Here is a 9,445-nt window from a genome sequence, read left to right on the forward strand (position 1 = left end):
GAATATGTTTGAAAATGGAATGCATCAACAGAACGGTGTTGGCAGTATAAAAATATATACAGCACCTTTTATTCCCAGGTGGTCTCTAATCCAAGCACTAACCAGGCCCAACACTGCTTAGTTTCCAAGATCAGATGAGATTGGGCGTATCCAGTGTGGCGTTGCTGTAGATGAACTTTCTGGTTTCTGTTAGAACTTTTCTACTTCTAACTACTGGTTTATAAATGAATACGTTATAAAATGGAATGCATCGACAGAACGGTGTTGGCAGTATAAAATTATCTACAGCACCTTGTATTCCCAGGTGGTCTCCCATCCAAGTACTAACCAGGCCCAACACTGCTTAGCTTCCAAGATCAGTTGAGATTGGGCATATCCAGTGTGGTGTGGCTGTAGAAGAGCTTTATGGTTTCTGTTAGTACTTTTCTACTTCTAACTACTGGTTCATAAATGAATACGTTTGAAAATGGAATGCATCAACAGAACGGTGTTGGTAGTATAAAAATATCTACAGCACCTTGTATTCCCAGGTTGTCTCCCATCCAAGTACTAACCAGGCCCAACACTGCTTAGCTTCATAGAACAGATGAGATTGGGCGTATCCAGTGTGGTGTGGCTGTAGATGAACTTTCTGGTTTCTGTTAGAACTTTTCTACTTCTAACTACTGGTTCATAAATGAATACGTTTTAAAATTGATTGCATCAACAGAACGGTGTTGGCAGTATAAAAATATCTACAGCACCTTGTATTCCCAGGTGGTCTACCATCCAAGTACTAACCAGGCCCAACACTGCTTAGCTTCCTAGATCAGATGAGATTGGGCGTATCCAGTGTGGTGTGGCTATAGATGAGCTTTGTGGTTTCTGTTAGAACTTTTCTACTTCTAACTACTGGTTCATAAATGAATACGTTTGAAAATGGAATGCATCAACAGAACGGTGTTGGCTGTATAAAAATATCTTCAGCACCTATGTATTCCCAGGTGGTCTCCCATCCAAGTACTAACCAGGCCCAACACTGCTTAGCTTCCAAGATCAGATGAGATTGGGCGTATCCAGTGTGGTGTGGCTGTAGATGAGCATTGTGGTTTCTGTTAGAACTTTTCTACTTCTAACTACTGGTTCATAAATAAATACGTTTGAAAATGGAATGCATCAACAGAACGGTGTTGGCAGTATAAAAATATCTACTGCACCTTGCATTCCCAGGTGGTCTCCCATCCAAGTACTAACCAGGCCCAACACTGCTTAGCTTCCAAGATCAGATGAGATTGGGTGTATCCAATGTGGTGTGGCTGTAGATGAGCTTTATGGTTTCTGTTAGAACTTTTCTACTTCTAACTACTGGTTCATAAATGAATACATTTGAAAATGGAATGCATCAACAGAACGGTGTTGGTAGTATAAAAATATCTACAGCACCTTGTATTCCCAGGTGGTCTCCCATCCACTTACTTACAAGGCCCAACACTGCTTAGCTTCCAAGATCAGATGAGATTGGGCGTATCCAGTGTGGTGTGGCAGTAGATGAGCTTTATGGTTTCTGTTAGAACTTTTCTACTTCTAACTACTGGTTCATAAATTAATACGTTTGAAAATGGAATGCATCAACAGAACGGTGTTGGCAGTATAAAAATATCTACAGCACCTTGTATTCCCAGGTGGTCTCCCATCCAAGTACTAACCAGGCCCAACACTGCTTCGCTTCCAAGATCAGATGAGATTGGGCGTATCCAGTGTGGTGTGGCAGTAGATGAGCTTTATGGTTTCTGTTAGAACTTTTCTACTTCTAACTACTGGTTCATAAATGAATACGTTTGAAAATGGAATGCATCAACAGAACGGTGTTGGCAGTATAAAAATATCTACAGCACCTTGTATTCCCAGGTGGTCTCCCATCCAAGTACTAACCAGGCCCAACACTGCTTAGCTTCCAAGATCATATGAGATTGGGCGTATCCAGTGTGGTGTGGCTGTTGATGAACTTTGTGGTTTCTGTTAGAACTTTTCTACTTCTAACTACTGGTTCATAAATGAATACGTTTGAAAATGGAATGCATCAACAGAACGGTGTTGGCAGTATAAAAATATCTACAGCACCTTGTATTCCCAGGTGGTCTCCCATCCAAGTACTAACCAGGCCCAACACTGCTTAGCTTCCAAGATCAGATGAGATTGGACGTATCCAGTGTGGTGTGGCTGTAGATGAGCTTTATGGTTTCTGTTAGAACTTTTCTACTTCTAACTACTGGTTCATAAATGAATACGTTTGAAAATGGAATGCATCAACAGAACGGTGTTGGCAGTATAAAAATGTCTACAGCACCTTGTATTCCCAGGTGGTCTCCCATCCAAGTACTAACCAGGCCCAACACTGCTTAGCTTCCAAGATCAGATGAGATTGGGCGTATCCAGTGTGGTGTGGCTGTAGATGAGCTTTGTGGTTTCTGTTAGAACTTTTCTACTTCTAACTACTGGTTCATAAATGAATACGTTTGAAAATGGAATGCATCAACAGAACGGTGTTGGCAGTATAAAAATATCTACAGCACCTTGTATTCCCAGGTGGTCTCCCATCCAAGTACTAACCAGGCCCAACACTGCATAGCTTCCAAGATCAGATGAGATTGGGCGTATCCAGTGTGGTGTGGCTGTAGATGAGCTTTGTGGTTTCTGTTAGAACTTTTCTACTTCTAACTACTGGTTCATAAATGAATACGTTTGAAAATGGAATGCATCAACAGAACGGTGTTGGCAGTATAAAAATATCTACAGCACCTTGTATTCCCAGGTGGTCTCCCATCCAAGTACTAACCAGGCACAACACTGCTTAGCTTCCAAGATCAGATGAGATTGGGCGTATCCAGTGTGGTGTGGCTGTAGATGAACTTTGTGGTTTCTGTTAGAACTTTTCTACTTCTAACTACTGGTTCATAAATGAATACGTTTTAAAATGGAATGCATCAACAGAACGGTGCTGGCAGTATAAAATTATCTACAGCACCTTGTATTCCCAGGTGGTCTCCCATCCAAGTACTAACCAGGCCCAACACTGCTTAGCTTCCAAGATCAGATGAGATTGGGCGTATCCAGTGTGGTGTGGCTGTAGATGAGCTTTATGGTTTCTGTTAGAACTTTTCTACTTCTAACTACTGGTTCATAAATGAATACGTTTGAAAATGGAATGCATCAACAGAACGGTGTTGGTAGTATAAAAATATCTACAGCACCTTGTATTAACAGGTGGTCTCCCATCCAAGTACTAACCAGGCCCAACACTGCTTAGCTTCCAAGATCAGATGAGTTTGGGCGTATCCAGTGTGGTGTGGCTGCAGATGAGGTTTGTGGTTTCTGTTAGAACTTTTCTACTTCTAACTACTGGTTCATAAATGAATACGTTTGAAAATGGAATGCATCAACAGAACGGTGTTGGCAGTATAAAAATATCTACAGCACCTTGTATTCCCAGGTGGTCTCCCATCCAAGTACTAACCAGGCCCAACACTGCATAGCTTCCAAGATCAGATGAGATTGGGCGTATCCAGTGTGGTGTGGCTGTAGATGAGCTTTGTGGTTTTTGTTAGAACTTTTCTACTTCTAAGTACTGGTTCATAAATGAATACGTTTGAAAATGGAATGCATCAACAGAACGGTGTTGGCAGTATAAAAATATCTACAGCACCTTGTATTCCCAGGTGGTCTCCCATCCAAGTACTAACCAGGCCCAACACTGCTTAGCTTCCAAGATCAGATGAGATTGGGCGTATCCAGTGTGGTGTGGCTGTAGATGAGCTTTGTGGTTTCTGTTAGAACTTTTCTACTTCTAACTACTGGTTCATAAATGAATACGTTTGAAAATGGAATGCATCAACAGAACGGTGTTGGCAGTATAAAAATATCTACAGCACCTTGTATTCCCACGTGGTCTCCCATCCAAGTACTAACCAGGCCCAACACTGCATAGCTTCCAAGATCAGATGAGATTGGGCGTATCCAGTGTGGTGTGGCCGTAGATGAGCTTTATGGTTTCTGTTAGAACTTTTCTACTTCTAACTACTGGTTCATAAATGAATACGTTTGAAAATGGAATGCATCAACAGAACGGTGTTGGCAGTATAAAAATATCTACAGCACCTTGTATTCCCAGGTGGTCTCCTATCCAAGTACTAACCAGGCCCAACACTGCTTAGCTTCCAAGATCAGATGAGATTGGGCGTATCCAGTGTGGTGTGGCTGTAGATGAACTTTGTGGTTTCTGTTAGAACATTTCTACTTCTAACTACTGGTTCATAAATGAATACGTTTTAAAATGGAATGCATCAACAGAACGGTGCTGGCAGTATAAAATTATCGACAGCACCTTGTATTCCCAGGTGGTCTCCCATCCAAGTACTAACCAGGCCCAACACTGCTTAGCTTCCAAGATCAGATGAGATTGGGTGTATCCAGTGTGGTGTGGCTGTAGATGAGCTTTGTGGTATCTGTTAGAACTTTTCTACTTCTAACTACTGGTTCATAAATGAATACGTTTTAAAATGGAATGCATCAACAGAACGGTGCTGGCAGTATAAAAATATCTACAGCACCTTGTATTCCCAGGTGGTCTCCCATCCAAGTACTAACCAGGCACAACACTGCTTAGCTTCCAAGATCAGATGAGATTGGGCGTATCCAGTGTGGTTTTGGATGTAGATGAGCTTTGTGGTTTCTGTTAAAACTTTTCTACTTCAAACTACTGGTTCATAAATGCATATGTTTGAAAATGGAATGCATCAACAGAACGGTGTTGGCAGTATAAAAATATCTACAGCACCTTGTATTCCCAGGTGGTCTCCAATCCAAGTACTAACCAGGCCCAACACTGCTTAGCTTCCAAGATCAGATGTGATTGGGCATATCCAGTGTAGTGTGGCTGTACATGAATTTTGTGGTTTCTGTTAGAACTTTTCTACTTCTAAGTACTGGTTCATAAATGAATACGTTTGAAAATGGAATGCATCAACAGAACGGTGTTGGCAGTATAAAAATATCTACAGCACCTTGTATTCCCAAGTGGTCTCCCATCCAAGTACTAATCATGCCCAACACTGCTTAGCTTCCAAGACCAGATGAGATTGGGCGTATCCAGTGTGGTGTGGCTGTAGATGAGCTTTCTGGTTTCTGTTAAAACTTTTCTACTTCTAACTGCTGGTTCATAAATGAATACGTTTGAAAATGGAATGCATCAACAGAACGGTGTTGGCAGTATAAAAATATCTACAGCACCTTGTATTCCCAGGTGGTCTCCCATCCAAGTACTAACCAGGCCCAACACTGCTTAGCTTCCAAGATCAGATGAGATTGGGCGCATCCAGTGTGGTGTGGCTGTAGATGAGCTTTGTGGTTTCTGTTAGAACTTTTCTACTTCTAACTACTGGTTCATAAATGAATACGTTTGAAAATGGAATGCATCGACAGAACGGTGTTTGCAGTATAAAAATATCTACAGCATCTTGTATTCCCAGGTGGTCTCCCATCCAAGTACTAACCAGGCCCAACACTGCTTAGCTTCCAAGATCAGATGAGATTGGGCGTATCCAATGTGGTGTGGCTGTAGATGAGCTTTGTGGTTTCTGTTAGAACTTTTCTACTTCTAACTACTGGTTAATAAATGAATACGTTCGAAAATGGAATGCATCAACAGAACGGTGTTGGCAGTATAAAAATATCTACAGCACCTTGTATTCCCAGGTGGTCTCCCATCCAAGTACTAACCAGGCCCAACACTGCTTAGCTTCCAAGATCAGATGAGATTGGGCGTATCCAGTGTGGTGTGGCTGTAGATGAGCTTTGTGGTTTCTGTTAGAACTTTTCTACTTCTAAGTACTGGTTCATAAATGAATACGTTTGAAAATGGAATGCATCAACCGAACGGTGTTGGCAGTATAAAAATATCTACAGCACCTTGTATTCCCAAGTGGTCTCCCATCCAAGTACTAATCAGGCCCAACACTGCTTAGCTTCCAAGATCAGATGAGATTGGGCGTATCCACTGTGGTGTGGCTGTAGATGAGCTTTATGGTTTCTGTTAGAACTTTTCTACTTCTAACTACTGGTTCATAAATGAATACGTTTGAAAATGGAATGCATCAACAGAACGGTGTTGATAGTATAAAAAATCTACAGCACCTTGTATTCCCAGGTGGTCTCCCATCCAAGTACTAACCAGGCCCAACACTGCTTAGCTTCCAAGATCAGATGAGTTTGGGCGTATCCAGTATGGTGTGGCTGCAGATGCGCTTTGTGGTTTCTGTTAGAACTTTTCTACTTCTAACTACTGGTTCATAAATGAATACGTTTGAAAATGGAATGCATCAACAGAACGGTGTTGGCAGTATAAAAATGTCTACAGCACCTTGTATTCCCAGGTGGTCTCCCATCCAAGTACTAACCAGGCCCAACACTGCTTAGCTTCCAAAATCAGATGAGATTGGGCGTATCCAGTGTGGTGTGGCTGTAGATGAGATTTGTGGTTTCTGTTAGAACTTTTCTACTTCTAACTACTGGTTCATAAATGAATACGTTTGAAAATGGAATGCATCAACAGAACGGTGTTGGCAGTATAAAAATATCTACAGCACCTTGTATTCCCAGGTGGTCTCCCATCCAAGTACTAACCAGGCCCAACACTGCATAGCTTCCAAGATCAGATGAGATTGGGCGTATCCAGTGTGCTGTGGCTGTAGATGAGCTTTGTGGTTTCTGTTAGAACTTTTCTACTTCTAACTACTGGTTCATAAATGAATACGTTTGAAAATGGAATGCATCAACAGAACGGTGTTGGCAGTATAAAAATATCTACAGCACCTTGTATTCCCAGGTGGTCTCCCATCCAAGTACTAACCAGGCCCAACACTGCATAGCTTCCAAGATCAGATGAGATTGGGCGTATCCAGTGTGGTGTGGCTGTAGATGAGCTTTGTAGTTTCTGTTAGAACTTTTCTACTTCTAAGTACTGGTTCATAAATGAATACGTTTGAAAATGGAATGCATCAACAGAACGGTGTTGGCAGTATAAAAATATCTACAGCACCTTGTATTCCCAGGTGGTCTCCCATCCAAGTACTAACCAGGCCCAACACTGCATAGCTTCCAAGATCAGATGAGTTTGGGCGTATCCAGTGTGGTGTGGCTGTAGATGAGCTTTGTGGTTTCTGTTAGAACTTTTCTACTTCTAACTACTGGTTCATAAATGAATACGTTTTAAAATGGAATGCATCAACAGAACGGTGCTGGCAGTATAAAATTATCTACAGCACCTTGTATTCCCAGGTGGTCTCCCATCCAAGTACTAACCAGGCCCAACACTGCTTAGCTTCCAAGATCAGATGAGATTGGGCGTATCCAGTGTGGTGTGGCTGTAGATGAGCTTTATGGTTTCTGTTAGAACTTTTCTACTTCTAACTACTGGTTCATAAATAAATACGTTTGAAAATGGAATGCATCAACAGAACAGTGTTGGTAGTATAAAAATATCTACAGCACCTTGTATTAACAGGTGGTCTCCCATCCAAGTACTAACCAGGCCCAACACTGCTTAGCTTCCAAGATCAGATGAGTTTGGGCGTATCCAGTGTGGTGTGGCTGCAGATGAGGTTTGTGGTTTCTGTTAGAACTTTTCTACTTCTAACTACTGGTTCATAAATGAATACGTTTGAAAATGGAATGCATCAACAGAACGGTGTTGGCAGTATAAAAATATCTACAGCACCTTGTATTCCCAGGTGGTCTCCCATCCAAGTACTAACCAGGCCCAACACTGCATAGCTTCCAAGATCAGATGAGATTGGGCGTATCCAGTGTGGTGTGGCTGTAGATGAGCTTTGTGGTTTCTGTTAGAACTTTTCTACTTCTAAGTACTGGTTCATAAATGAATACGTTTGAAAATGGAATGCATCAACAGAACGGTGTTGGCAGTATAAAAATATCTACAGCACCTTGTATTCCCAGGTGGTCTCCCATCCAAGTACTAACCAGGCCCAACACTGCATAGCTTCCAAGATCAGATGAGATTGGGCGTATCCAGTGTGGTGTGGCTGTAGATGAGCTTTGTGGTTTCTGTTAGAACTTTTCTACTTCTAACTACTGGTTCATAAATGAATACGTTTGAAAATGGAATGCATCAACAGAACGGTGTTGGCAGTATAAAAATATCTACAGCACCTTGTATTCCCAGGTGGTCTCCCATCCAAGTACTAACCAGGCCCAACACTGCTTAGCTTCCAAGATCAGATGAGATTGGGCGCATCCAGTGTGGTGTGGCTGTAGATGAGCTTTGTGGTTTCTGTTAGAACTTTTCTACTTCTAACTACTGGTTCATAAATGAATACGTTTGAAAATGGAATGCATCAACAGAACGGTGTTGGCAGTATAAAAATATCTACAGCACCTTGTATTCCCAGGTGGTCTCCCATCCAAGTACTAACCAGGCCCAACACTGCATAGCTTCCAAGATCAGATGAGATTGGGCGTATCCAGTGTGGTGTGGCTGTAGATGAGCTTTGTTGTTTCTGTTAGAACTTTTCTACTTCTAACTACTGGTTCATAAATGAATACGTTTGAAAATGGAATGCATCAACAGAACGGTGTTGGCAGTATAAAAATATCTACAGCACCTTGTATTCCCAGGTGGTCTCCCATCCAAGTACTAACCAGGCCCAACACTGCATAGCTTCCAAGATCAGATGAGATTGGGCGTATCCAGTGTGGTGTGGCTGTAGATGAGCTTTGTGGTTTCTGTTAGAACTTTTCTACTTCTAACTACTGGTTCATAAATGAATACGTTTTAAAATGCAATGCATCAACAGAACGGTGCTGGCAGTATAAAATTATCTACAGCACCTTGTATTCCCAGGTGGTCTCCCATCCAAGTACTAACCAGGCCCAACACTGCTTAGCTTCCAAGATCAGATGAGATTGGGCGTATCCAGTGTGGTGTGGCTGTAGATGAGCTTTATGGTTTCTGTTAGAACTTTTCTACTTCTAACTACTGGTTCATAAATAAATACGTTTGAAAATGGAATGCATCAACAGAACGGTGTTGGTAGTATAAAAATATCTACAGCACCTTGTATTAACAGGTAGTCTCCCATCCAAGTACTAACCAGGCCCAACACTGCTTAGCTTCCAAGATCAGATGAGTTTGGGCGTATCCAGTGTGGTGTGGCTGCAGATGAGGTTTGTGGTTTCTGTTAGAACTTTTCTACTTCTAACTACTGGTTCATAAATGAATACGTTTGAAAATGGAATGCATCAACAGAACGGTGTTGGCAGTATAAAAATATCTACAGCACCTTGTATTCCCAGGTGGTCTCCCATCCAAGTACTAACCAGGCCCAACACTGCATAGCTTCCAAGATCAGATGAGATTGGGCGTATCCAGTGTGGTGTGGCTGTAGATGAGCTT

General features: G+C 41.9%; 32 non-coding genes and 10 pseudogenes across 32 annotated transcripts; all 42 read right to left on the reverse strand.

Annotated features, from left to right (window-relative positions):
• Nucleotides 1–53: 53 nt before the first annotated feature.
• On the reverse strand, nucleotides 54–172 carry LOC134898345 (5S ribosomal RNA; annotated as a pseudogene).
• Nucleotides 173–279: 107 nt separating this feature from the next.
• Nucleotides 280–398, reverse strand: LOC134885279 (5S ribosomal RNA). The gene has a single exon (XR_010169397.1). It is a non-coding gene; the product is annotated as a 5S ribosomal RNA (ribosomal RNA).
• A 107-nt stretch (nucleotides 399–505) lies between these two features.
• LOC134895584 (5S ribosomal RNA) lies at nucleotides 506–624 on the reverse strand (annotated as a pseudogene).
• A 107-nt stretch (nucleotides 625–731) lies between these two features.
• LOC134887144 (5S ribosomal RNA) lies at nucleotides 732–850 on the reverse strand (annotated as a pseudogene).
• Nucleotides 851–957: 107 nt separating this feature from the next.
• Nucleotides 958–1,077, reverse strand: LOC134885232 (5S ribosomal RNA). The gene has a single exon (XR_010169350.1). It is a non-coding gene; the product is annotated as a 5S ribosomal RNA (ribosomal RNA).
• A 107-nt stretch (nucleotides 1,078–1,184) lies between these two features.
• On the reverse strand, nucleotides 1,185–1,303 carry LOC135067551 (5S ribosomal RNA). The gene has a single exon (XR_010253763.1). It is a non-coding gene; the product is annotated as a 5S ribosomal RNA (ribosomal RNA).
• A 107-nt stretch (nucleotides 1,304–1,410) lies between these two features.
• On the reverse strand, nucleotides 1,411–1,529 carry LOC134888017 (5S ribosomal RNA; annotated as a pseudogene).
• A 107-nt stretch (nucleotides 1,530–1,636) lies between these two features.
• Nucleotides 1,637–1,755, reverse strand: LOC135066273 (5S ribosomal RNA). Its single transcript, XR_010252526.1, has one exon. It is a non-coding gene; the product is annotated as a 5S ribosomal RNA (ribosomal RNA).
• Nucleotides 1,756–1,862: 107 nt separating this feature from the next.
• On the reverse strand, nucleotides 1,863–1,981 carry LOC135065335 (5S ribosomal RNA). Its single transcript, XR_010251618.1, has one exon. It is a non-coding gene; the product is annotated as a 5S ribosomal RNA (ribosomal RNA).
• Nucleotides 1,982–2,088: 107 nt separating this feature from the next.
• On the reverse strand, nucleotides 2,089–2,207 carry LOC135062308 (5S ribosomal RNA). The gene has a single exon (XR_010248661.1). It is a non-coding gene; the product is annotated as a 5S ribosomal RNA (ribosomal RNA).
• Nucleotides 2,208–2,314: 107 nt separating this feature from the next.
• LOC135060238 (5S ribosomal RNA) lies at nucleotides 2,315–2,433 on the reverse strand. The gene has a single exon (XR_010246630.1). It is a non-coding gene; the product is annotated as a 5S ribosomal RNA (ribosomal RNA).
• Nucleotides 2,434–2,540: 107 nt separating this feature from the next.
• LOC135066358 (5S ribosomal RNA) lies at nucleotides 2,541–2,659 on the reverse strand. The gene has a single exon (XR_010252606.1). It is a non-coding gene; the product is annotated as a 5S ribosomal RNA (ribosomal RNA).
• A 107-nt stretch (nucleotides 2,660–2,766) lies between these two features.
• LOC135067534 (5S ribosomal RNA) lies at nucleotides 2,767–2,885 on the reverse strand. The gene has a single exon (XR_010253746.1). It is a non-coding gene; the product is annotated as a 5S ribosomal RNA (ribosomal RNA).
• A 107-nt stretch (nucleotides 2,886–2,992) lies between these two features.
• On the reverse strand, nucleotides 2,993–3,111 carry LOC134900088 (5S ribosomal RNA). The gene has a single exon (XR_010173608.1). It is a non-coding gene; the product is annotated as a 5S ribosomal RNA (ribosomal RNA).
• A 107-nt stretch (nucleotides 3,112–3,218) lies between these two features.
• Nucleotides 3,219–3,337, reverse strand: LOC134891393 (5S ribosomal RNA; annotated as a pseudogene).
• Nucleotides 3,338–3,444: 107 nt separating this feature from the next.
• LOC135066359 (5S ribosomal RNA) lies at nucleotides 3,445–3,563 on the reverse strand. Its single transcript, XR_010252607.1, has one exon. It is a non-coding gene; the product is annotated as a 5S ribosomal RNA (ribosomal RNA).
• Nucleotides 3,564–3,670: 107 nt separating this feature from the next.
• Nucleotides 3,671–3,789, reverse strand: LOC134900089 (5S ribosomal RNA). The gene has a single exon (XR_010173609.1). It is a non-coding gene; the product is annotated as a 5S ribosomal RNA (ribosomal RNA).
• Nucleotides 3,790–3,896: 107 nt separating this feature from the next.
• On the reverse strand, nucleotides 3,897–4,015 carry LOC135067206 (5S ribosomal RNA). The gene has a single exon (XR_010253428.1). It is a non-coding gene; the product is annotated as a 5S ribosomal RNA (ribosomal RNA).
• Nucleotides 4,016–4,122: 107 nt separating this feature from the next.
• On the reverse strand, nucleotides 4,123–4,241 carry LOC135063701 (5S ribosomal RNA). The gene has a single exon (XR_010250026.1). It is a non-coding gene; the product is annotated as a 5S ribosomal RNA (ribosomal RNA).
• A 107-nt stretch (nucleotides 4,242–4,348) lies between these two features.
• Nucleotides 4,349–4,467, reverse strand: LOC134901771 (5S ribosomal RNA). The gene has a single exon (XR_010175252.1). It is a non-coding gene; the product is annotated as a 5S ribosomal RNA (ribosomal RNA).
• A 107-nt stretch (nucleotides 4,468–4,574) lies between these two features.
• On the reverse strand, nucleotides 4,575–4,694 carry LOC134890433 (5S ribosomal RNA; annotated as a pseudogene).
• Nucleotides 4,695–4,801: 107 nt separating this feature from the next.
• On the reverse strand, nucleotides 4,802–4,920 carry LOC134894011 (5S ribosomal RNA; annotated as a pseudogene).
• Nucleotides 4,921–5,027: 107 nt separating this feature from the next.
• Nucleotides 5,028–5,146, reverse strand: LOC134886199 (5S ribosomal RNA). The gene has a single exon (XR_010170290.1). It is a non-coding gene; the product is annotated as a 5S ribosomal RNA (ribosomal RNA).
• Nucleotides 5,147–5,253: 107 nt separating this feature from the next.
• On the reverse strand, nucleotides 5,254–5,372 carry LOC134901220 (5S ribosomal RNA). The gene has a single exon (XR_010174711.1). It is a non-coding gene; the product is annotated as a 5S ribosomal RNA (ribosomal RNA).
• Nucleotides 5,373–5,479: 107 nt separating this feature from the next.
• LOC135068953 (5S ribosomal RNA) lies at nucleotides 5,480–5,598 on the reverse strand. Its single transcript, XR_010255144.1, has one exon. It is a non-coding gene; the product is annotated as a 5S ribosomal RNA (ribosomal RNA).
• A 107-nt stretch (nucleotides 5,599–5,705) lies between these two features.
• On the reverse strand, nucleotides 5,706–5,824 carry LOC134900090 (5S ribosomal RNA). The gene has a single exon (XR_010173610.1). It is a non-coding gene; the product is annotated as a 5S ribosomal RNA (ribosomal RNA).
• A 107-nt stretch (nucleotides 5,825–5,931) lies between these two features.
• On the reverse strand, nucleotides 5,932–6,050 carry LOC135067867 (5S ribosomal RNA). The gene has a single exon (XR_010254075.1). It is a non-coding gene; the product is annotated as a 5S ribosomal RNA (ribosomal RNA).
• A 106-nt stretch (nucleotides 6,051–6,156) lies between these two features.
• Nucleotides 6,157–6,275, reverse strand: LOC135068969 (5S ribosomal RNA). The gene has a single exon (XR_010255160.1). It is a non-coding gene; the product is annotated as a 5S ribosomal RNA (ribosomal RNA).
• Nucleotides 6,276–6,382: 107 nt separating this feature from the next.
• On the reverse strand, nucleotides 6,383–6,501 carry LOC135068040 (5S ribosomal RNA). Its single transcript, XR_010254249.1, has one exon. It is a non-coding gene; the product is annotated as a 5S ribosomal RNA (ribosomal RNA).
• A 107-nt stretch (nucleotides 6,502–6,608) lies between these two features.
• Nucleotides 6,609–6,727, reverse strand: LOC134888696 (5S ribosomal RNA; annotated as a pseudogene).
• Nucleotides 6,728–6,834: 107 nt separating this feature from the next.
• LOC135066360 (5S ribosomal RNA) lies at nucleotides 6,835–6,953 on the reverse strand. Its single transcript, XR_010252608.1, has one exon. It is a non-coding gene; the product is annotated as a 5S ribosomal RNA (ribosomal RNA).
• A 107-nt stretch (nucleotides 6,954–7,060) lies between these two features.
• On the reverse strand, nucleotides 7,061–7,179 carry LOC134885308 (5S ribosomal RNA). The gene has a single exon (XR_010169426.1). It is a non-coding gene; the product is annotated as a 5S ribosomal RNA (ribosomal RNA).
• A 107-nt stretch (nucleotides 7,180–7,286) lies between these two features.
• On the reverse strand, nucleotides 7,287–7,405 carry LOC134900091 (5S ribosomal RNA). The gene has a single exon (XR_010173611.1). It is a non-coding gene; the product is annotated as a 5S ribosomal RNA (ribosomal RNA).
• Nucleotides 7,406–7,512: 107 nt separating this feature from the next.
• LOC134891394 (5S ribosomal RNA) lies at nucleotides 7,513–7,631 on the reverse strand (annotated as a pseudogene).
• Nucleotides 7,632–7,738: 107 nt separating this feature from the next.
• On the reverse strand, nucleotides 7,739–7,857 carry LOC135066361 (5S ribosomal RNA). Its single transcript, XR_010252609.1, has one exon. It is a non-coding gene; the product is annotated as a 5S ribosomal RNA (ribosomal RNA).
• Nucleotides 7,858–7,964: 107 nt separating this feature from the next.
• Nucleotides 7,965–8,083, reverse strand: LOC135066362 (5S ribosomal RNA). Its single transcript, XR_010252610.1, has one exon. It is a non-coding gene; the product is annotated as a 5S ribosomal RNA (ribosomal RNA).
• Nucleotides 8,084–8,190: 107 nt separating this feature from the next.
• LOC134901231 (5S ribosomal RNA) lies at nucleotides 8,191–8,309 on the reverse strand. Its single transcript, XR_010174722.1, has one exon. It is a non-coding gene; the product is annotated as a 5S ribosomal RNA (ribosomal RNA).
• A 107-nt stretch (nucleotides 8,310–8,416) lies between these two features.
• LOC135066363 (5S ribosomal RNA) lies at nucleotides 8,417–8,535 on the reverse strand. Its single transcript, XR_010252611.1, has one exon. It is a non-coding gene; the product is annotated as a 5S ribosomal RNA (ribosomal RNA).
• Nucleotides 8,536–8,642: 107 nt separating this feature from the next.
• On the reverse strand, nucleotides 8,643–8,761 carry LOC135066365 (5S ribosomal RNA). The gene has a single exon (XR_010252613.1). It is a non-coding gene; the product is annotated as a 5S ribosomal RNA (ribosomal RNA).
• A 107-nt stretch (nucleotides 8,762–8,868) lies between these two features.
• On the reverse strand, nucleotides 8,869–8,987 carry LOC134900092 (5S ribosomal RNA). The gene has a single exon (XR_010173612.1). It is a non-coding gene; the product is annotated as a 5S ribosomal RNA (ribosomal RNA).
• Nucleotides 8,988–9,094: 107 nt separating this feature from the next.
• On the reverse strand, nucleotides 9,095–9,213 carry LOC134893785 (5S ribosomal RNA; annotated as a pseudogene).
• A 107-nt stretch (nucleotides 9,214–9,320) lies between these two features.
• On the reverse strand, nucleotides 9,321–9,439 carry LOC135066366 (5S ribosomal RNA). The gene has a single exon (XR_010252614.1). It is a non-coding gene; the product is annotated as a 5S ribosomal RNA (ribosomal RNA).
• Nucleotides 9,440–9,445: the final 6 nt, after the last annotated feature.

Source organism: Pseudophryne corroboree, chromosome 3 (assembly GCF_028390025.1).
Source record: "Pseudophryne corroboree isolate aPseCor3 chromosome 3, aPseCor3.hap2, whole genome shotgun sequence".
Lineage (NCBI taxonomy): Eukaryota > Metazoa > Chordata > Amphibia > Anura > Myobatrachidae > Pseudophryne > Pseudophryne corroboree.